Below are 22,385 nucleotides of genomic sequence, written 5' to 3'. Positions count from 1 at the left end.
ATGATATTTAAATGAGGTTGTGAAAACACTTCCCTTATAGTGGATATTGTAACATGTCATAAGTGGCAGGTAAAACTCCCACCTGACTTGTAAAGATATAAAACAACTATTGTTTTACCACACAGTGAATGTGCTCCATATGAAAAGTTTTAGTAGGTAAACAGTTCTTGTAGGTTGAATCTCTAGTCTGTAGAAGTAGGTGCAGTATGAAAAACCTGCCACACTTTGGAGGAGAGTGTTATCATTTAGATAGTGGTAGTACCCAACCGTGCCAGGGACTTTCCAAACACAGACAGAGATGAGCTCCCTGCCCTAGAAAGCTCATACTCTGCAAAGACTAAGGCCTTGTTTACACGGCCAAGTTTTTTTGCTAAAAGGCAGCTTTTGGCAATGAAACAGCAGAAGTGTACGCGCTGCAAAGCCACCTTTTGCGACGAAATTCCTCCGTTGCAGCGCTGTAATCAAACCATCTCCATGAGAGTGATAAGGCTTTTTGCGCAAAGGTTTTATTGCCAAAGTGCCAGTGTAAACACCTTGTTTGCTTTTATCCTGTCATTGTCCTCTGGAGATGTCCCACAATGCCTGCAGTGACCGCGCTGCTCATTGTTTTGAACTCTGCAGTCTTGCAGGCATGTGTCTCTTCCCTTCTGACAGCTGGCGTGCTGTGCTGCTCCTGGAATCATAGAGCAAATCTTTAACGTGGAATGTTCCTGCTGTCTCCCACAGTACGTACACAGAGGCAGGCAGGCGCGCGCGCGTGTGTTTGTGTGTGTGTGTGTGTGTGTGACATGCTGTGCAGAGCCAGAGAGGGAGCCAGGAGCTGGTGTCAGGGGTTTCCCCCTGCCTCAGGATAGTTTGCTTTTGGCAGCTGTCTGAACTTAGGACACAACCATAGGCGCCAACTTTTCCAGGCGCCGGTGGGTGCTCACCCCCAGCCCCGCTCTGTCCCGTCCCCATCACAACCCCTTCCCCAAATCCCAGCCCCGGCCCCGTCTCTTCCCCAAGCATGCCGCGTTTCCCGTCCCCTCCCAGTGCTTGCTGCTGCGAATCAGCTGTTTCGTGGCGGGAAGCGCTGGGAGGGATGGGGGAGAAGCAGAGCTGCGGCACGCTGAGGGGAGGAGGTGGAGCGGAGGTGAGCTGGGGCGGGGCAGGACAGCCCCGGAGCACCCACGGAGTCGGCACCCGTGGACACAACATTCCAACACACTCACTTTCCCCCAGCACTCACTGTCTGTCTCTCCCCCTTCATGCACACACACTCCGTCACACACTCTTTCCCCCTCCCCCCGCCCGCACTTCAGTTAAAAAGTGGCTGGCAGTCTAGTAGGATGCCCATGGAACAATGGGATTGAGAAACCTGCATCATGAGCTGCTGAACCTGCCCCATGAGGCATTGCAACCGTTCCCAAAGCACCCTGCAGCCAGTTGCACTGTGGTAGCTATCCCACTGTGCACTGCTTTCTTTGTCGTTGCAAGAGCTGCTAGTGTGGATGCATTCCAGCCAGGGCTGTCCCTAGGGGGGTGCGGGGCCTAGGACAAATCAGCCTCCTTTCCGGCCGCCGGCCCGTCCCTTGCCGCCTCCTCGCTGTCCGCACACCCGTCTGCCACTCGTCTCTTCACCCGCCTGGTTGACTCTCGCCTCCCCGTTAGTTTCCTTGCCACCTGTCCAGCACTCCACTAGTCCGCTGCTCTCCTCCTCGCTTTCCGGCCGCCCACCCCTCCCCCTCCTTACTCCCCTCCTGCCTGCCTGCCACTCACCTCCTCACCCCGCTTACCCTCCCACCTCACCTGAATATTGGGACAAATGGCGTCCCGATTGTACATCGGTCAGGACGTGGGACAAAGGGCTAAATATCGGGACAGTCCCTATTTTATCAGAGCACGGGGGCCCCCAAAACGCAGGGCCTGGGGCGGTTGCCCCGATTTGCCCTACTCAAGGGCCGGCTCTGGCTCCAGCGACACAAGGAGCACAGTGTGGACATGCAACAGCAGTTTAATTAAAGCGGTTTAATAAAAGTGGTCTAACTTTTGGCAAAAAAACTTGGCAGTGTAGACATAGCCTGAGGCAGATGTGGGAGAGAGGAGAGGGGATGTAACATATCAGGCTAGTGATAGGCCCCCATCATTCTGCCATATGTGAAAAGAAGGATTTGAAAGCTGGGCGTGGCCTAAGGATGCTGGAGCTGGGCATTGCTGGGTGGAAAGAAGCAAAAGGGATACATGGTGGCATGCAAGATAGGGAGGGGAATTGAGGCCATGTCGAGGCTACCGCTTATGTCAGCAAAACTTATGTCACTCAGGAGTGTAGAAAAAAACCACCGCCCTGAACGACAAGTTTCACCAGTCTAAATGGTAGCATGCATCGTGCTGTGTCGGCAGGAGAGCTTCTCCAGCCAACATAGTTACTGAAACTCTTGGAAGTGGTTTTATTATGGTGATGGGAGAGCTCTTTCTCGTCGGCAAAGAGCAGCTACACGAACGATTTTACAGTGGCGCAGCTGCATTGGTACAGCTGTGCCGCTGTGAGCTGCTAGTGTAGACGTGGCCTAAGTGCAATTGTTAATGGCAAATTCAGTTAATTTTGAGATTACCTAAATGGAAGTGAGCAATTGCACCACTTCTCCTAGTGGCCAAGAAATCGCCTAATACATCTTCTCCCACTGCTATAGAGTAGCAGCACTGTCAATCCCAAGCATTCAAAAATGAATCTGTTCCCCAAAATAATAAGAAAAAAATTGCCTTCTGGGCTTTTGCAAATGTAGGGTTCACTTTTTAAAATTGTTACTTGCATGGAAGCTGAGATTCTCACAATCCCATGACTCCAGGAGCTGGGGCTTTAAGAAAACCCAGAACGTGGAGGTTCATCATAATCACAAGAGTTGGCAGCTCTCAAATAGATGAATGCAATTGTCCCTTAGCCAAAGCGATTTAAAAAACGAAACCCCTTTGTGAGAGAACATAAATTCATAGTGCCGTCAAGAGCATGAGAAAGATAAAAGCTGTGTGAACAGAACATACTGAGCATCAGATAAGCATGTTAACTAGCCTGTCAGAAATCCCATGACTGAAATTTGTGCTGGCTGAACTATCCTGAGCTTGTCAGCATCTGTGCTGTGCCAGTTTCTGCATGGGGGAGGAAGGGAAGCTGATATACAGAACCCTGAACATATCAGGGTTTTTGAAGAGTTCAAGGAAAATCTCAGTCCAAAGACTGCAGAGGCAAGGATCTCAGGATTTATAAGTGTGAAATGGAAAATATGTATCATTGTGTGGGTTATGCAAAGATGGGCATTTTACCTCTGAGTTTGACTAATCCAGAGACAATGTCTAACATTTATTTTAATCTTCCCATCTGTTGGGTTCTGTAGGAGCTACTTTAATATAATGCAGGCAATAATATGTGGTGCTGCTGACCTGCCTATGTGATCTCGTTTGGGTGGATGGAGTCAGGTTTAAATTAGCTTTGCTCATTTCTCTTTGACAGTTTCCAGTGGGTCATGATCACCCCCTTCACAGCTAAGTGAAAATCCTTTACGGAAGTCGAATGGGGCTCAATCTTGACATTGCTTCTATTCAGCATTTGTGAAGCTTCAGAGCGTGACTCTGAGATGTCGTGGCCTACGATTCCATCAGTATGCAGAAAGACCATAACTTTCTTCTTAGCGTATGTGTTTGTGTGAATCCCAGTCTAGGTGCACCTGCACATTATGTGCACGAGATTGGGATCTGTGAATAGCAGTGTCAATTGGGCCATGCCTGGCCATGAATGTTACTTTAAGGGCAGAGCAGCTGCAACTATCCCTCTCTTCTCTTATCACCTGTGGCGGTAAGATGGAACAAGCTGTGTCCGTCCAAAACCCCTTAGCAGAATTACTCTCATAAATTGGGATTAATTCCCTTCAAATTACTCCCTCTTTGATTTGAGTTACCAAAAAACCCCACAAAAGATTTAAATTTAAAACTTTTCCTCAGCTCTTTGCATCCCTGTCTGGGCCTAAAATGGTACATTCAAAATCCTTTGGTTTCAAACAGTGTCTGTTCTGCCAAGGACTCATTCCTATTACAGACTGCCACAGCAACTTTCTTTATCTTGGTGAGAGCCATGTGCCAGATTGTCCTGGTTGAAAAGGAACCGTGTTACACCGAGCAGCAGAGTCTCGGGACACTCAGCTTAAGCTATGCTTTCTCAAACAATCAATAAGGGAATTCAGGCACACGCAAGGATCAACCTCCAAATGGATCTGATCTCTTCTGTGCCCTGATATGGGACCTCTGAAGACCACCTTGGTACCAACAGCCACTCGAGCATAGAGGACCAGTACCACCACCTCACCGAGGCAAGGGAAATCTGAACATCGGATAGATATGGCTCCTTGCACTGATCCCCCTCCCATTCTTCCCACAAGAAGTTCAAACCCTTGCTCTCCTCCGAGATGCAGAGCACTAATCCCGCTTGTTCAATAGGGGCAGAGGATGCTGGCTCTATCTCCAGCTCACCATTGAAGAGGCACAAGTTACTTGGTGCCTACACTTGACAATACTAGTGGCAGTTAGCCATTGGCACCTGCATAGACATTGTACTGTCACCAGTACAGACAATGGAAGCATTAATGGTACCGGCTAATTCAGTGTTAGAGGATGTTTGTCATGTCTCTGACATCGCCCTTAGCACCGATGACACTACACTTGCCTCTCCAGCATTATGATACAGACATCACCTCAAAGATTGGCACCACCTCTGGAGGAAGCTTATTGCTCATCTCCATCACCAGGGACACACCTTCTCTCTGCTGTCTAGCAGGGAGTCTTCTCTTCAATCCTAAAGCACAAGGGAAGGTCTCTGCCTAAATACAGGGACACTCCAGAGCTTCGACTCATCTGCCTTAGCCATGGTAATGGCTGGTCAGCCTTACCAGAACCAGCTTTATCCCTACAATGCTCCACCTTTGCCTCCTGGCTGCTCTAGGCTGAGATCCCCAGTATATGCCTACGGCTATCTCCCTCCTACCATGTCAGCGAATAGAGGTGTCACTCCCCTTCTGCTGGAGGAACAGACAGGTCTAAAGCATCCTGAGCAACACCCTTAATCTTCTCCCAGAGACCCATCGCTGTCCTCTCCTGACAAGTTTCTTCAACTCCTGCACTGACTTCTGATGACTTTAGAGTATTCCATGAAGCTGCTACCCTCATGTTGCAGAGACACTCAAAATAGAGACCCAGTAATTGAAGCAAAAACTTGTGAGCTTTTTGAAATACTGTATTCTTCCACTCCTTCAAGAATAGCACTGTGAATTAATGAGGGCATCTTAGAACCACCCTAGACCCCTGTGGCAGATACCAGCAACTTTACCACCACCAACTAAGAGCAGAAATGAAGTATCAAATACCACAAAATGGTTGGAGCATCTGTCCAACACTGGATTCTTTAGAGGTCTCTGCAGTACAGGACAAGACCAGTGTGCAAGCACCCAAAGAAATTAGCTGTCATTGAAAGAGAGGCTTATTTGTCAGCAACACTCAACTTGGTCATCAGTTATTAAGCCTTATTTACAAAATACCCTATCCTAAATCAGATAACTGTATCCCCTTCTTGGCTGAACTTCAGGAATCCAGAGTTAAAAGCCATCATTGCTGAAGGCCAGCTTGCGGCAAAAGTATCTGTACAGGCAGCCATAGATCCCTGATCATGGTGGAGACTTATGTGCAGAGAATCATGGTTACAGACCTCTGGAATCCCTTGGGAGCAGCAAAATACAGTTGAGGACTAACCCTTTAAGAGCACGGACCCTTGTGTGCACATACAGATGACGTTACATTTCTTAAAAGGCACCAGGGCTACACTTTGCTCATTGGGTATCTACATCTCTACCCTAAATTGCAAGCTTTTAAATACCAAGGGCAATCTATACAGAAGACACCTGCATACCCTTAGCAATGGTTTTCTGCATACCCACCTGGAAAGAAGTAGAGCTTCTCTTGGAGGAAACCATCTTTCTGAGTTTCTGGTTAACTTTCATCTGCTTTTCAGACTGCAGGTTTGACACCTATTAGACAAGCAATCCCCAAATCCTATCTTTTGGATATTGGCTTGCTTTCTTCCATCAGGCTTGGTCTGCAGTAAAAGAAGTGCTGAAAGTTGTCTCGTAGGACTATTCCATCCAGTTTGATCCTTGCCTCCTACCTATACCTCTTCAGGGACCCTTCTGATGAAAATAAACTAAAAGTGGCTTCTCTGATTCCTCTAGGAGCCCTAGGAGAGGTACCTTTTTGGAATTCAGTGGACGTTTTATGTTCTTGAGATCTCCTTATTCCAAAGAAGAAAGGGGAGCCTTGTCTGATCCAGTTTTGTGATTCAGAATGGTAATGTTTTCCACCATATGTTCTCATACTCAAGACTGGTTTGTGGCTCTCTGCCTCCATGACACTCACTTTCATATCTCAATCCATCCAACCCATGGTAGATCATCTACAATTCACAGTAGGGCCCAGTCATTACCAATACGAAGTGCTGCCATTTGGTCTCTGCATCTGCATGATGATTTGCTTAGTTGCTTGTAAGCTAATTGTAAGATAGGAAAGATAGTTGATAAAGTTGAGGGTACAGTCACATTGCAATATCATTAAAATAAAGTTTCATGCAGCAGTCATATTGCCAAGCCCTATTTCTAGAGCAGTTCATCTTGGCTTACAGGTCAGTGAAGGTGAACAGCTGACCCAGTTACATGTATCAAAGTTTCAGCCTCAAAACAATGTAGAGCTAAATTTTCAGGTTTGGGTGCATAAATGTAAGTGTCTGTATCAATATTTAGGGTCCTAAATAGCTATTTTTGGCACCTAACAGATTATTTGGACACCCAAATGAGAGTTTAGGTGCCTATTACAGTTCTTTAGATGCCTCAGTTTAGGTCCCTCCAACTTGTAGACTTAAGTCATCGGTAGTGCTCAGATATGTATCTGTACTTGGTGAAGAAGATTACAACTTTGAGTATGGACTTTGCATTGAAATAAACAATAGAACCTTCCTTCTCTTTTTGTTCCATCCCCCATGGCATTATGTTAATAATAATCTTGCTGGTGTTTTTTCACTACTGTTACTTGCTGAAACCTACAATTATAGTAGATCCCATGATAGATAAGGGGCATCAAACTTTTAATGAGATGAACAAAATGTTTCCTGATTTACATGGTGTCAACATAAGCAGGACAGTGACACGCTTCACATTTGCTTGATTCAGTGTGCACTGGAAGCTATAAGCAACTATGTGCAATGTAGACATGATTTGGCCTTCTGAGAGAGATGTTGACCCACCCAAAACCACCACAGAAGATCAAAACCTCAGAGTTATCCAGCGTACGGGATTTTAAAATAGAAATCTATTCTATCAGCCTGTGTTTAAAAGTAGAATTAAGGGGCCAAATGCTCAGCTGGGGTAAATCAGCACAGTGCAATACTGATTTACATCAGCTGAGGAACTAGATCGAGATCATTTTCACACTCTAGACGTGTCTGTTATGTTTCAGTGGGACTAGGAGTATTATGATTGCGACAATGTCGAGTAACCTACATGGTAGTTCCAGAATACTTGGTTATGGATGCTTAAAATTTCCAAGTTGTTTTATTTTAAAAATAGCTTTAGCACAGCTTGATCAAGTAATGCTCCTCCCATTTATTTAATCAGTTCGTAATTGGAGAGGGAAAGGGTTAAAAATTGAACAATTTATAGCTTTCCCATAAACCCTGTGCTCTTTGACATGGCTGCTGTTATGTAATCACTTCAAATTGCCTCAGCCTGCGTGCATCTTTCGTCCCTCTGCCCTCTTGGGTGAGTGCCATTTGCCCTGTCAGAAGACCTGTGTCCTGAATCAATAAATCTTCTGTAATTATAGTCTAATTTTGTTAATATTGCAGTTACACATGCTGCTTCTAAGCTCTTTCACCCCAAACCCATTAAAAGCTATACTTCCAAAGAGATTATTCTGCATGGCCTGTACAAGAAACTGGAAGTGTTATGTACCATTGCAAGTAAAATGCTGTATTCCATAATTTGTATGCAACACTCCATTTTTCTTTGTTAGGAACTGAGGCCTCAGTCTTGCAAGCCTTTATACGATATGCCTCATTGAAGCCAAAGGGATTGCTGGTGTGAGCAAGGACTTCTTTCATGACTAAAGGTTTGCAGGGTTCGGGCCGAATTTGTTTTACTCATAAGATGGATAATTGTTTCAGTAGTTAGCTTAGGACTTTAGGGTAACATTTTCAAAAGCACCTAATATAGGTGCCTAACTCTCATTACAATTATTCACCTTGTCTCATTAAAATACAGTGGCAGTTCCATGCTGGACTCCCCAGGTGCCTTTGAAAATGTCACCTTTAAAAAGTAGGAAGAATTAACTCGTAAATTTGTCATTTCCAAATACACCAAAGCAAAGTCTTCATACCTGTAGCCATAAAACAATATTTTGAATCCTGAGGAGAGAGTACTACCGGGAGGGTCCATTCAAGACCACCCATTATGTCACGGATTGATTGACGCCCCTTTAACAAAAAGTGTATCCTTCCTTGTTCTCTGTATTGTATCGTCTTTCAAATATTATTTCTGAATGAGGTATTTTTAAAAAATGGATTGGCAGTTGCCTGCACATTATTATTAATTAATTTATTAATATCTAATAAATCAGCTTTCAAATGATTTCATAACCAGATTTGAACTAGTTTGCCTTTTTGTTGTATGTGAGTGGTTATTGGGTGTGTACACCCTGAAGGCCTAATTATGCATTCCGAACACCCCAACTTGACTCTAACCCTCTGCAGTATTTGTAATAGGCTGTATCTGTCACACCATTCCGTTTCATTCGTGATCCTTTTAGCCATTGAACATCATGAACAGTTTTTTTCAGATAAAAAATGGATTCTCTTATTAAAACAGTTAATTAAAAATTACGCTTCCATTTTACTAATGAACTCAGTCACATCACCTTCCACATAGGCTTCAGGATGGCAGCGAAATAGCTTGGGTAACCAGTCAGCACTAATGACAGGGACAGTGCCTCCTCTGTCATATTATTGTGCAAAATGTTATACATGGATCCTTAATCCACGGACCTCTGCGGTGTCTGTATAATATATTACACACCCACAACCTACATTAAAAGAACATTTTTAAGGTTACAAAGTCAAACACTCAAAAGTTAGGAACTGCCAGAATTATAGTTGCCTGTGCAACCTTAATTCAATCCCTGTGTGTGTATTATGATACAGTCTTTAATTACGTGAGCACATGCTGTTTTTTCCACAGGACCCTGACTTCATTCAGCGCACAGAATGGACAGCGCTCACTTAGTGAGCAGCTATACCAGAGGTTCTCAAACAGGGGGTCGGGACCCCTCAGGGGTTTTACATGGGGGGTCACGAGCAGTCAGCCCCCACCCCAGACCCCACTTTGCATCCAGCATTTATAATGGTGTTAAATATATTAAAACACGTTTTTAATTTATAAGGGGGGTTGCACTCAGAGGCTTGCTATGTGAAAGGGGTCACCAGTACAAAAGTTTGAGAATCACTGAGCTATACTATATTTTGTTTTCTCCTTTGTTGTGTGGTGTGTGATTTATTTATTGCTCACTATTCAAACCCTGCTGTGAAGACTGAATTACTCATTTCTGCATAGGCTTTTCTATGGCACTGATATTATAGAATCCAAGTGCTTCACAAATATGAATGAATTTATTTTTACAACACCCCTGTGAGGTGAGGGGGTGGTATTATCCCCATTTCACAGAGAGCAATCTGAGTCAGAGAGATTAAGGTTAAAAGTACATAATTTTGGGTGCCTAATTTGAGATGCCCAGGACCTGGTTTTTCAGAATTCTTAGCATCAGCTAGCACTTTATATGTTCAAGCACCGTCCCCTTTGACTTAGTAATGAGTACATCTGTAAATCAGATCACAGGGTCTCAAGTGACTACCTGTGAAAAGTTTGGTTTAAGTGACTTGCCCAGCATCATGTAGGAACTCGGTGACACAGGCAGGGATAGAAACTGGTTCTCAAGGGCAGCATTCCTATTGCCTTGACCATCCTTCTTCTTCCTGCAATCCCCTTCCTCGTTTACTTTATACCTTGCAACCCGGAATCACTGGAGCCTCTCCCCAGCTAAGGGGGAGGGCCTTTAGTTATGAGCAGGCTTGGGCCTGCTGTTTCCCCTGGATCTACAATAGGTAAACACCTGCAACATCTGCAACAAATGAGGCAGGTGTCCTGCAGACAACAGTCTCCTTCAATACACAGCCCTGATTCATCCCCAGAACAGGTCCATTCTGTGCACTGAATGAGGCAGGGGCCCTGTGGAAAAAATATTATGTGATTGTGCAATTAAAGACTATCATAATGCATACGCAGAAGGCATTTCCTAACTTTTGAGTGCTTGACTTTGCAACCTTAATAATGTTTTAATGTAGTTTTTGTAGCTTTTTAGTAGGTTTTAATGATTTTTATATATACATACACACACCCCTAAATGCAGAATTGTAATATTTCAATATTTGTGCGTGTAAATTTCATTTGTTAGGTAAAAGAATATGTTTTGCTTTGTGAGTCTGGAAGCAATTTTTTAAGACTAACACTTGGAGAGAGATTTGAGTTTTAATTTTTAATGGTGTAAAAGGAGAGGAGAGGTCATTGAATACTTAAGTATAGATATATAAAAATGTTGAGTAGGCTTGGAAGAATACTATTTTTTATGTTTTCATAATTTTGACAACTATCATTGATGTTTATATGTAATCATTTTTAAAGATATTTATTTTAATTTTCACAGTTGCATGAAATTGGGTGGGAGAAATTGACGGTCATTGTTTACTACCAGCATTATGACACATTTTATACACAATAAGATGAGACTTGAATAAGTTCTCAAGCAGAATTTTTTGTATTTACCTATCTACAAATTTCAGTTATTATGGGTTGGAAATATTTTTGTGTAGATTTGTGTGTGTGTGTGTGTGTGTGTGTATAGTGAAATCAATGCTTACTGACATTTATGAATAAAAATTGAATCCTTCCATGCCTACCTAGAAGCAAGTGTCTACTATATTCACACAGATACATTGAGATGATCTTCCAGATCTCTACACTGAGCTCAGTTTTGACCTGAAAGGAAAATGTCTCCAGGAGTATCTCATTTACAACTTCATCATGAACAGAGCATCATGCCTTAGAGTTTTCAGGTCAGGCTACCACTGAACAGGACAATCAGATATTTTGATTGCAATGCACAATTGACGATACATTTATGCCTCCCATTTACTAACATGTAGTGTTTGCATTTGTTTTAAATCTATTTTTAATTATGTCGGCTGAAGGGCAAAATGCTTCCAATTTGTTAATTGTACATTGCAAATTTGCCAGGATAATTTATTTACAAAAAAATAATTCTAAAGATGTATGTCATCTGTTAAGAGAAAATCATGCACCATTAATTATTTGCAGATCACCGACAATGTGTTCTCCATTGTACAAAGCCGATATATCAAGTCAGACAGTGCTCCAAAAAAGCTTATGGCCTAGAATATATTCATTTCCTTTTATCTTTATTAGCCCAGAACAGAAAAAATCTCAAATCCAAAAACCTGTCTCGCTAGTGGGAAGCCATCCTGTTTAATGCAATACAATCAGGGCTGGCTCTACCATTTTTGCCACCCCAAGCAACAAAAAAAAAAAGCGGCTCGGACTGCCAAAGGAAAAAAAAAAAAAAAAGCCACCCAGACTGTGCCATCCCAAGAATGGATGGAATGCCGCCCCTTAGCATGTGCCGCCCCAGGCACGTGCTTCCTCCGCTGGTGCCTGCCCTGAGTACAATACTTAAATGAGGGCTGACTGAAAAAATACATTGATTGGGGCAGAAGTAGTATAGTGCTGTTTTGCCAGCTCCTAGAGATTAGAGACTAAATTCTCAGCTGGTGTAAATCAGCATAACACCATGGAAGGCATGGAGCTTCACCAGTTCACATCCGCTGAGAGTCTAGTCCTACACAGGGATTCAGGATTGGTAATGTTTCAGGACCTGATTTTGCAGCTCTAACCTAGGCAACAAGGTCATTCACAAGGGCCAGGAAGAGTTTTTCCTTCCAGTTATAGCATACACAATTGGCTGGGTGCATTTCTGTGCGTGAATGGGTGCTGGGTTCACTTTCAGAGGACAAATTAACTCTTGGTTACTGCCGGCAGCATGATATTGGACTGCACAGGCCGATGATTTAATCCAGGCACTGTTAAAAAGTCAGTATTTGCCAAGAGGTACCCCGGATTTCCTTTGTTTAGAATACACGTTGACTGTGGAAAAACTGTGTGGTTTCCATTGGCAAATGTCCTATTTAGCATGCTGTATGTTCCTGTTGTATGATGCATGGTTCAAAATGCACTTAAAGTTCGGGAATGTCTAGAAAGGCAATGTTTGTCATGGTGGTTGAGATTCCTATTCACCTATTTTGAAGAGAGACACCCCCTTGGAGTCTTTTACGCTTGTAATGTGACCAGAAGCTAACTTGAATAATTTCATTAAGAAGAAAGCATTTCCCAAACTAATCCTTCACATTTGTGGCATTTAGAAACTTTATAGAAAGCAATGGATCTCCAGTTTGGAAACCTCTAATTGGACCTCATCCTTAAAAATGGAGTCATTTGGCTCTTCCTTTGTTTCTGGGTTGCTTTAGTCTAGTTTTGCTTGATACAGTTCCATAATTTGGCAATTGCCTAAAGGAAACGGCTTAAGGTCGTTGGTAACATTTTTTTTTCTCAACCATTAGGCCCTTAATTGGGGCCAGGGTTACCGACCTTGAAAGGTCGTGCAGCTCTTTTGTGGATTTTTTTTTAATAAGTGCCTTTAACATCAGTTTGCTGAACTCTGGAGCAAAATTCCATTTGATTCAGCGGTCACTGGGATATAGGTTATGATTGCTAGAGATCTGAAGGACTGATGGTATAAGGTTCAAACCAGATGGATGAGAGGCAGAGTGATCCTCTCAGCAAGAAAGGCGCAGTATTATTATTTTTAAGAATTTTGTCACAGCCATTGGGGAAATATTGAATAGGAGGAAGATCTGGACTTCCAATATGTAAGAAAGAGCTTGTCTGTTTCCTACATTAGTGTCTTTAGGGTGTGAGAAATCCCCAAAACACTTCAGGGACTTGTGCTCACTCCAGACAGAGGATTTCCTATTGTAATGCACCATTGTATCCCTATCTGGGGTGCTTTGTTCCACAGCATGTTGCACACGGCAGGGGGGAGAAAGGAGAAGCAAAGCCCTGTGGAAAAACATCCCTTACCAAGGGTCTCAGATGAATCGAGCATTTTTGAGTTCTTAAAAGGATTGTGAGTGCTTTAGCTATATCCAAATTAAGCAAGTGAGGTAACTCTCTGCCTGAGAAGGATGTAAAATGTAGGGCTTCTCTCCTTGCAGGGCATGGGGTTCTGTACTGCTGCCAGCCAAGCTGGGGAGACAATGGGAAATTGCAGCTTGAAGGGAATGTTCTATCAGTGTTAGGGGATTTTTTGAGAGCAAAGCAAGTAATTGTAATTCCTGTTGAGATAGCAATGTTGCCCTTTAATGTGAAACAAAGTAAGGGTTGGATTTTCACTTCCCTCCTAACTTCATTTTTGCTTAGATCTTCTGTAAGGCCAGAATCAGTTTGTCTCCTTTGAGTATCCAAATAGCATCCAGCACACTCACAAGTAGCTCTCTTTCTTCTGTAGAGGAGGAAGGATGGTCCAGTTAGGGCACTACCCTGGAACATAGACATCCTGTGTGACCTGGGGGAAGTCACTTATGTTCAGCTCCTCAAAGGTATTTAGGTGTCTAATACCTATTGATTTCATTGGGGTTAGGTGCCTAGTTCTGGGCCTTCGTCTCTCTATGCCTCAGCTAACCATCTATAAATGGGGATAATGAGTAGGAGTAGAGGGACATTAGTATGGGGAAAATTAGGTTTAGATTTTGTAATCTCCCTGGTCACTCAATAACAGACCTAAAGTGGCAATTCTTCAACAACAAAACTTCAAAAACAGACTCCAATGTGAAACTGCAGAACTGGAATTAATTTGCAAACTGGACACCATCAAATTAGGCCTGAATCAAGACTGGGAGTGGTTGGGTCATTACAAAACCTAAACCTAATTTCCCCCAAACTAATTTCCCCCTACTGTTACTTACACCTTCTTGTCAACTGTTTGAAATGGGCCACTCTCATTACCATTACAAAAGTGATTTTTCCTCCCTTGGTATCCTACTGTTAATTGAATTGTCTCGTTAGACTGACCTCCCACTTGGTAAGGCAACTCCCATCCTTTCATGTGCTGTGTATTTATACCTGCTACTGTATTTTCCACTCCATGCATCTGATGAAGTGGGTTCTAGCCCACGAAAGCTTATTCTCAAATAAATTTGCTGGTCTCTAAGGTGCCACAAGGACTCCTCGTTGTTTTTGCTGATACAGACTAACACGGCTATCACTCTGAAACCTGTCACCATGTAAGGTAGAACAGGAGTAAAAACTTATTTTTTCTCACTGTAGTCAGTAGTTAGCACCTTCAGTTCATACAGGGAGCAGATCTATTGAGTTGGAAAGTGTCACTGTTACATACTGCGTGCACTTTTCCAAATGATACTTCATTCATTTAATTGCTTGATGGTGTATATCCTTTAAGAGGCATGGTTCCCTTTGCAGTCAATAGCAAAACTGCCACTGATTTTAAGAGTGCTGGATCGGGCCTTGTGAGTAACTATAAGGAATCTCAAATAATTATTTTTGACACACTCCAAGAATTCAGTTTTTGCAAAAAGAAACCAAAGATACATTTCAAACATCCTTTTCATTACTCCAGAACTAAGAACAACCTGTTTCATTGCATGATGCATTGAGGTAAACATATGGGTCAGATCCACAGCTGGCTTAAATTGTGTAGCTTGCCTCCTGGACTTCACTGGAGCTATGCAGATTTCTACTAACTGGACTCCTCACCTTTAATATTTTATCTTGTGAAAGAGAAAATAGGTTTCAGTGAGTTCTGTAAGTCTCATCATTGGAAGTTGCACATCACAGTTTAATAGCATCATTGGGTCCTGGTTCATAACTAGGGCTCCTAGATGTTATAGTCATATGTACTGACATTCCACTTTCCCTGGGGGTACTTGACCCCTGCTCCGCCCCAGGCCCCCCCACTCCATCCCTTCCTCCAAGGCTCCTGTTCCGCCTCTTCCTGCCCCTGTTTCCCCCCCCCCCGAGCGCGCCCCATCCTCGCTCCTCCCCTTAGCTCGCAGTGCCTCTTGCACGCCACTAAAGAGCTGATCTGCGGTGGGCGGGAGGTGCTGGGAGGGAGGGAGCGGCACTGATTGGTGGGGCCACCGGCAGGCCAGAGGGCTCGGGGGGGGGGGGGGGGGGGAGGAGCTGATCAGTGGGACCGCTGTGGGTGCTCCATCCCCGGAGCACCTACGGAGTCGGTGCCTATGGTTACAGTAATACAAATAATAAATAATATCTGCATTTGTAAATAGATATGTATTGTATCAGTGGCCTTATTCTTAGAACAATTAAATAGAAAATTGAACCCTCTAGAAGGGGAATATTAGGGTATGTCTACACTACCCACTGGATTGGCGGGTAGCGATCGACCAATCGGGGATTGATTGGTCGTGTGTAGTGTAGATGTGATAAATCGATCCCCGATCGCTCTCCCGTCGACTGCTGAACTCCAGCTTGGCGAGAGGAGGAAGCAAAGTCGACGGGTGCGGCAGCCGTCGATCCCGCGCCGCGAGGATGCGAAGTAAGTGATTCTAAGTCGATCTAAGATACGTCGACTTCAGCTACGCTATTCTCGTAGCTGAAGTTGCATATCTTATATCGATTTCCCCTCTCCACTCCCCAGTGTAGACCAGGCCTTAGAAAAAGAATAAAGAAAACTACAAATGGAAGGAGTTGATGTATAAAACATTGTCAATAGCTTTTTTTCTGATGTGCTAAAATCAAACCTGTGTTTGGCACAAACTTTCTTCTGTTCACCAAAACAATGAAGATGCAAATATGACTTGAAAATTGTATAGACAAGTAATAGATTTAGAGGACCTGATGCTGATCTTAATTTCACCAGTGTAAACCCCGAGTAATGCCATTAAAATAGGGAGAGTTACAAGGGAGCACATTCCATGCAAATAAGAACAGAAACAGGCTCAGAATGTTTATGTAGGGTGAGATTTCCAAAAGGGCTTAGCGTTGGCCTAACTCTGCTCCGATTATCGTCAGTGGGAGTTTTACCGTGGACTTTAATGAAAGCAGAATTAGGGCAACACTGATCACGCAGGAGAATTTTTAAAAGAGTAATCTGGAAATCAGAGAAGGTTTTAAACAGAAAGAGGCAGTAGGGCTTTCTTACTGACAACTTACTGTGTGAAAACTTACTGATCAGGTGAATTCCTTTCCCTAAAACTGAGAGATTAATGTTTGGGAAGTAAATTTTCAGTATAGCATACAGGAAACCAAACTCTGAGCTCTTATTAACAATATAATGTTGGGTGTCTAATCTGTTTTGCACTTCAGGGAAAATGCTCCAAATATCTGTCATGTTACTCAGTTCCTTCACCTCAGAGCTATGCTGTTACAGATTGTTCCTTATGCGTGGACAATCCAAATTGTCTTGTAACATTCTTTACAACCTGTAAAAGTTTGAGGGACTCAGAGAGGCTAATGAAAGTATTGAGATAGTTGAGAATATCCTTCCCCCAAACAGAGATAAAGTTGTGCTCCCAAGGAAATTCTGGTTTGAAAAAGTAACAGAAGATGCATTTATTGTATTTCCACATAGAACACTGTGTGTGCCTGGCTATCACAATGGGCTTCAGACATGAACTTTGGTCAGACATGAACCTTGTGAATTAGCCTTGTGTATTTTCTGGGAAAGGGCCTTTTGAGTACATTCTTTCCTCATTCCACTTTGTTGTTTGACTGAGGACAAAGTAGTCTTGGACATTTCCACAGCTAGCAAGATGCAGATGCAGTCTCTCTGTGAAATGGGTGGTGGTCTCAGTCTGGTTGCAGCGGATCACATTGCTGATCTTATCTCTACATTTGTCACAGATTGGTACCTGTGTTTATCAGTCTCTGCAGTGAGGAAAAGGGCATGGAGAATGACGAGGTATCACCTTCAGTGCCTGACTGAGGCCCACCGATGGACCTTGTTGAGGGAATCTTGCACTGTTGTTGCCCATGCTGGTTAGATGGAAGACTTCAGCGACCAGAGCCGTCATTCTAACCTCTCTCCCATGTAGTTCACGCAAAAATGATAGCATTGCCCAATTTGATTTAAGGGAAGGAGGGTCAGAATTCAGTATAGGTGTGTCCTTTTAAAAACACCTCTAATTTTATTAGTCACCATGTGTGGGGGGGAAAAATGCCAACACACAGAATCACTAATTGTTTTGCTCTGAGTCAGAGACATTGGTGTGGCCCTGTTTATTAGGAGTCGTTTCCTAAATTTGCACTGGGTGTGCACCAAAAGCCGATGAGCAAGGCCTGTGATTCTTAAAGCCCTTGAGGTGGTAAAAGAAATTAGGGCATTTCGTTACTGTGAATGAAGAAGGTAGGCAGACAGGTGCCTGTCTCTTTTTATACTGTGCTCATAACTTGAGTACATAGGAACCACCAAAATTCCATGAATTCTATGGTCCTCACCCTCTCAGCAACATCTCAGGACCGAGGGTGTCAAACTTCTTGCAGATCCAGCAATACTAGCCTGGACATTTGTCCTTGTCAATGAGTAAACGTTGTGGACTGTGCCTTTAAGATGCAATACATTCATATTTGTTGGAGCCTCTTCAGTCATGTCTCTGTGTTAGCTGCCTCTGTGTCTGATAAAGCGCAAGATATCAAACCAATTACCAGTTCCTTGTCTGAATCCTGACTGGGGAGAGGCCTGAGATACTGGCAGAGGTCAGGGACTACTGGACGGGGTTTGTTGCCCATTTCTCATCTGTCTTGCCCAGGAAAGGAAGGTTAGAGGCAAGTTGTTAACAGGCAGCATTTTTTCACTGGCTGTTACTGACTATTTTAGGGCAAGAAACAGCCTTCATAAAGAACTTCAAATCTTTAGTACACGGCACTGCATTTTAGGGTGGGGCCAGTACGGCTGTTGAAGACAAATCTCATTTAGCGAGTCTGACAGGATTAGAGATGATTTTCTTCTCAGACATATGGAGTTAACCAATGATAATAGGGTCCCTCCCAACTGAGATATTTTAGGGAATGACTCTTCATTTGCTGGTACAGAGAGGAGGGAGAAAGCAGATCAGCGGGTTTTTCCCTCCTCTTGATTACGCCTCTAACTTTACATCCTCTCACAAGTACTGTCTGTATAATTGACACATGAAACCGATCTGTTTTTCTTTTCAGTGTGTTGTCTAATGATTAAAGCAGGAGACTGAGAGCCAGGACTCCTGGGTTCTCTTCGCTGACTTGCTGTGACTTAGGCCAGTCACATATCCTGCCTGTCACTCAGTATGACCCTGATCCAAAGCCCATTGAAATCAATGGGAAGACTCCCATTAACTCCAGTGGTCTTTGGATCAGGCCCTCTATAAAATGGAGATCTAATAATCCCTACCTCATGGGAGTATTGTGCGATGTAATAACTTTAAAGAGTTGGAATTCCTATTACTATTTGTCATCTTGTCTATCCCTCCCCCCTTCTGTGCGTAGCAATGAAGATTTTAATATGTTTTTGTTCAGTTGCGATGACTAAATAACAAAGACATTTTTGCCACTGGTACTCTCTGGCAGTGGTTAGTCATCTGGATAGCAGTGCAGTGGTTCAGGGCAGCTGTAAGCATTCCTGCCATGCCACCTGCTTTTCTTGGATTAAAGCTGGAAAGGAAACTTAGGCAGTGCAATGAAACACAGTGCATAAATAATATTTAATACGTTGCTTGTATGTATAGTAGCTGCTTTCCTTCCAAGAACTGCAAAGCACTTAATATCATGAATTAAGCCTCATTATATCCATGCAGGGTGGTAGGGATTACTGTGTGCATTTTACATTGCGGGGGCAAGGGAAGTAGGAAAGAGAGAGTTTAAATGACTTCCTCTAGGTCACACAATAGGTTAGTTGTCGAGCCAGGAAGAGCACTTGGGAGTCCTTACTCCCAGTCCCTGTCATTTAAACCCTTGGCAATGTTCCTTCCTTAAAGATATTCTGTAGAACTTCTCTGTGATGCGCAATAAGAACCACCATCTGTAGGTCTTGTCGCATTGAGTTGCCGTTTGTGAATACGTTATTTTATTTGCTCGTGGAGTTCCCTGAAGTGAGTCAGCTGTCAGTAGAGCGATCAGTCAGGTCTGCCATTTTATCCACATTTTCTTCATTTGCTGGCCTTTGGTACTTCTTACTTAGTGCTCTCATTACTAGCTTTGCTAAACCAGTACCTTGGGCTTGGGCTTGGGCTTGATCTAGCCATAGGAGGACTGTAACAGGGTGGCCTGCCCCTTTAATGGCCTGTGGCTAACCAGCCACATTCAATCAGCCCTGCCTGTGCCATAATTAGCAGCCTCCCATCCTAAAGGGGCAGCACTAATTGGGGTCAGGTGGCAGCCTGAAACACCTGGACCTCATAAAAGGGTTGAAAGAGAAACCGCAGGAAGCAAGCTGGGTTCATGAAGTGACTGGAACTCAGTGCTGTATCCCGGAGCAGAGAGACTGAAAGCTGGGAGCTCAGTTCATCGGAAGGGCTGAAGGGAAGCCCAAGCAGGGTGGAAGAACTTGTGTGACCCTGAAAGGAGATTGAACTCTGAAAGTGACCCAGCTGGAGGACAGAGCCACATGAATCCCTGGGAGAGGCAGAAAACCCAGGGGAGGGGGCACTGAGGTAGGGAATGCCCTGTGACAGGGACCTTCTGCACATAGGTCTTCTCTCCACCATGTGGAAGGGAGAGGCTTAGCTTACCTTCCCAGTACCTCCTTTCCCCTCTCCAGACCCCACACAGCCTGTGCAGGGAGAGGAGGGTGGAAAGTGAGCGGGCCAAGGGGAGGGGTGGGTGGAGGCAGGGAAAATGCTCAGAGAGAGTCCCTGGAGTGGGGGTGGGAGGACATAACCTGGGGCAGTATTTCCTTTTTGCAGGATTTTCCTTTGGGAGATCTGAGGGGGACCAGGACCTGGGAGAGTCCCCCATATTGTAGCACGATGGAGCCAGAATGCCAGGGTGAGAGGTGGGGGTGGAACTCTTGTGGGGTCAGGTTTCCTGGGGATGTCTGAGGCAAGGCCTGTGGTCTCTCTCAGGAGTGGAAGGGTTAGTATGGTGGGATATCTGTGAAAGGATGGGATTTAGGGTGGGAAGGGATGATCTAGCCCTTTTTATTAGCCAGGTTTCATGCAGTTTTTACACAAAGCCGCTCATATTGCTAACAGTGAGGAAAGCGATTTCTTTGTTGCTCAAATGTTACCATACATTTAGTGCTTAACCCATTATTATGAATTTAACAATGATTAGACCAGCAATAAAATATAATTTTGTAAGGACTTGCCTTAAACTTTGGCTTCCAGTATCTTCAGAGCTAATTCTTTCAGTCCTATGGTCCATTATGAAATCAGGCCCTAGCCAGGGAAAATGGCCACCCTACTGAGAGGGAAATAGCTAGGGTGACCAGATAGCAAGTGTGAAAAATCGGGACGGGGGTGGGGGGCAATAGGTGTCTATATAAGAAAAAGACCCAAATATTGGGACTGTCCCTATGACATTGGGACATCTGGTCACCCTAGAAATAGCTCTGGACGTTGCACAGAGAAAATGAAACACTGACCAGTATTTCTAAATAGTGCCTGAAAAATTAGTTCGGAGAGGCAGTGTGCTCCAGTGGACAGGATACTGGATGGCTCCTCTAGAGTCCTGCAGGTCACTTCACCTATGTTTCCTCTTTCACCCTTTGCTTAATAGAGCCCTTCTTGGCAGGGTCTATCACCGTTTGTCTGTACAGTGCCTAGCACAATGGGGCCTGATCTCTGTTTGACGCTAGAGGCTGCTGTAATACAGTTGTTAATTTACTTAGTTGACTCATATTTTAATTGCTGGCATTTTTCTTAAATATGGAGTCACAAATGTCTTATTCAGTGAGAGCATAAATAAGGGGTAAGATTCTCTTTCAACAGGTGTCTTGCTAACCCACCCAAAAGACAGTTTGGCCCAGGTCCTCAGCTTTGGGTGAGGAGTACACACAGCAATTCAGAAGGGAGGAAAGATGTGCAAAGGTGGCTTGAAACCACCTCTGCTCCCCCAATCCTAGATCTGCAGTTCCCTGGCATAAGTCAGTGCAGCAGAAGGCAGAGCTGCTCTGACTTGACTGGCTGCCAACAGTCCAAGCGGATGAAGCCCAGAAAAGCCCTGGCCACCCCCTCTACATTGGCAACCAGGAAGGGTGGTGTCCTCGGAGCTACAACACAGGCTTCACACCACAACTGGGTCACCCTATGCTCATATGTTCCTCCCGTTATAGCTGGCTATGCCCCTTCTAGATGTGCTTTACTTTGCACCAGAATACAGTAGCTGCCTCACAAGGCCTCTGAATCTCCTTATAATCTTCAACTGGACTAAATGACCGTTTAACATCGAAGAGCCTTTTCCTTTAGTAGCTGTAACCAACTGAGGTATTTGTTTTGTTTCAGACTCTGGAAATCTGATCTAAGCTATCCTGTGACTGACAACTTTACAGCTACACCAAGAGGTGGGTTTTCTGTTTGTGTTGGTCTAAGATTCCCTCATTCCAGAGCTTGGACAACACTGTGCATCCCTGATTTTACTATGTCTGGTCAACTAGCCAATTCCTATGGACTCCCAAACAAAATGAAGATTGTTTCTCGAGTTCTGTATGCGTGTGCTCACGTGTATTTTGGTGGGTTTTTAAATGAAATAATGAGCACATTTGCTCAGCCTTACAGTGGATGGGTTTCTGAAACAGAATAAACTCTAATGAAAACAAAAATGCACAGTGAATTTGCCAACTTCTTTGTACAGATGTTTCTGTTTTCAGTAGAAATTGTCTTACAGACAGTGTCAGTTAACATATCCAAGAGCCAGGCCTACTGAGCACAAGTACTGTAACCTGAATCAACAGAGCATTTTTCGATTCTCAAATATCACGTTTTGGTGGAGCAGCTGCCAAGAACATTTACCGCAAAATGAACTGATAGACAGTCTATCAGTTACAACACGGAATCCATTGTCTGAGGTTTCTTTTCTCTGTTTTGCCCAACCGTTTTATTGGGGATGTTTATAGAATACACTAATGCATCCCAACCGCAGATGCAACCAGAAATGTTAGTTTGTGGAACTTAATGGAGCATCCTATCATTATCT

General features: G+C 43.9%; 1 long non-coding RNA gene across 1 annotated transcript in view; it reads left to right on the top strand.

Annotated features, from left to right (window-relative positions):
- Positions 1-22,011, top strand: part of LOC135978445 (uncharacterized) — a 40,182-nt gene extending 18,171 nt beyond the window's left edge. The window contains exon 2 of the long non-coding RNA XR_010595817.1: positions 21,695-22,011. This is a non-coding gene — a long non-coding RNA (uncharacterized LOC135978445). The remainder of the gene's footprint in view (positions 1-21,694) is intronic.
- Positions 22,012-22,385: the final 374 nt, after the last annotated feature.

This window comes from Chrysemys picta, unplaced genomic scaffold (genome assembly GCF_011386835.1).
Source record: "Chrysemys picta bellii isolate R12L10 unplaced genomic scaffold, ASM1138683v2 scaf266, whole genome shotgun sequence".
NCBI classification, from domain to species: domain Eukaryota; kingdom Metazoa; phylum Chordata; order Testudines; family Emydidae; genus Chrysemys; species Chrysemys picta.
Note: the sequence above shows the minus strand (reverse complement) of the source record. Positions and strands in the feature narration are given on the sequence as shown.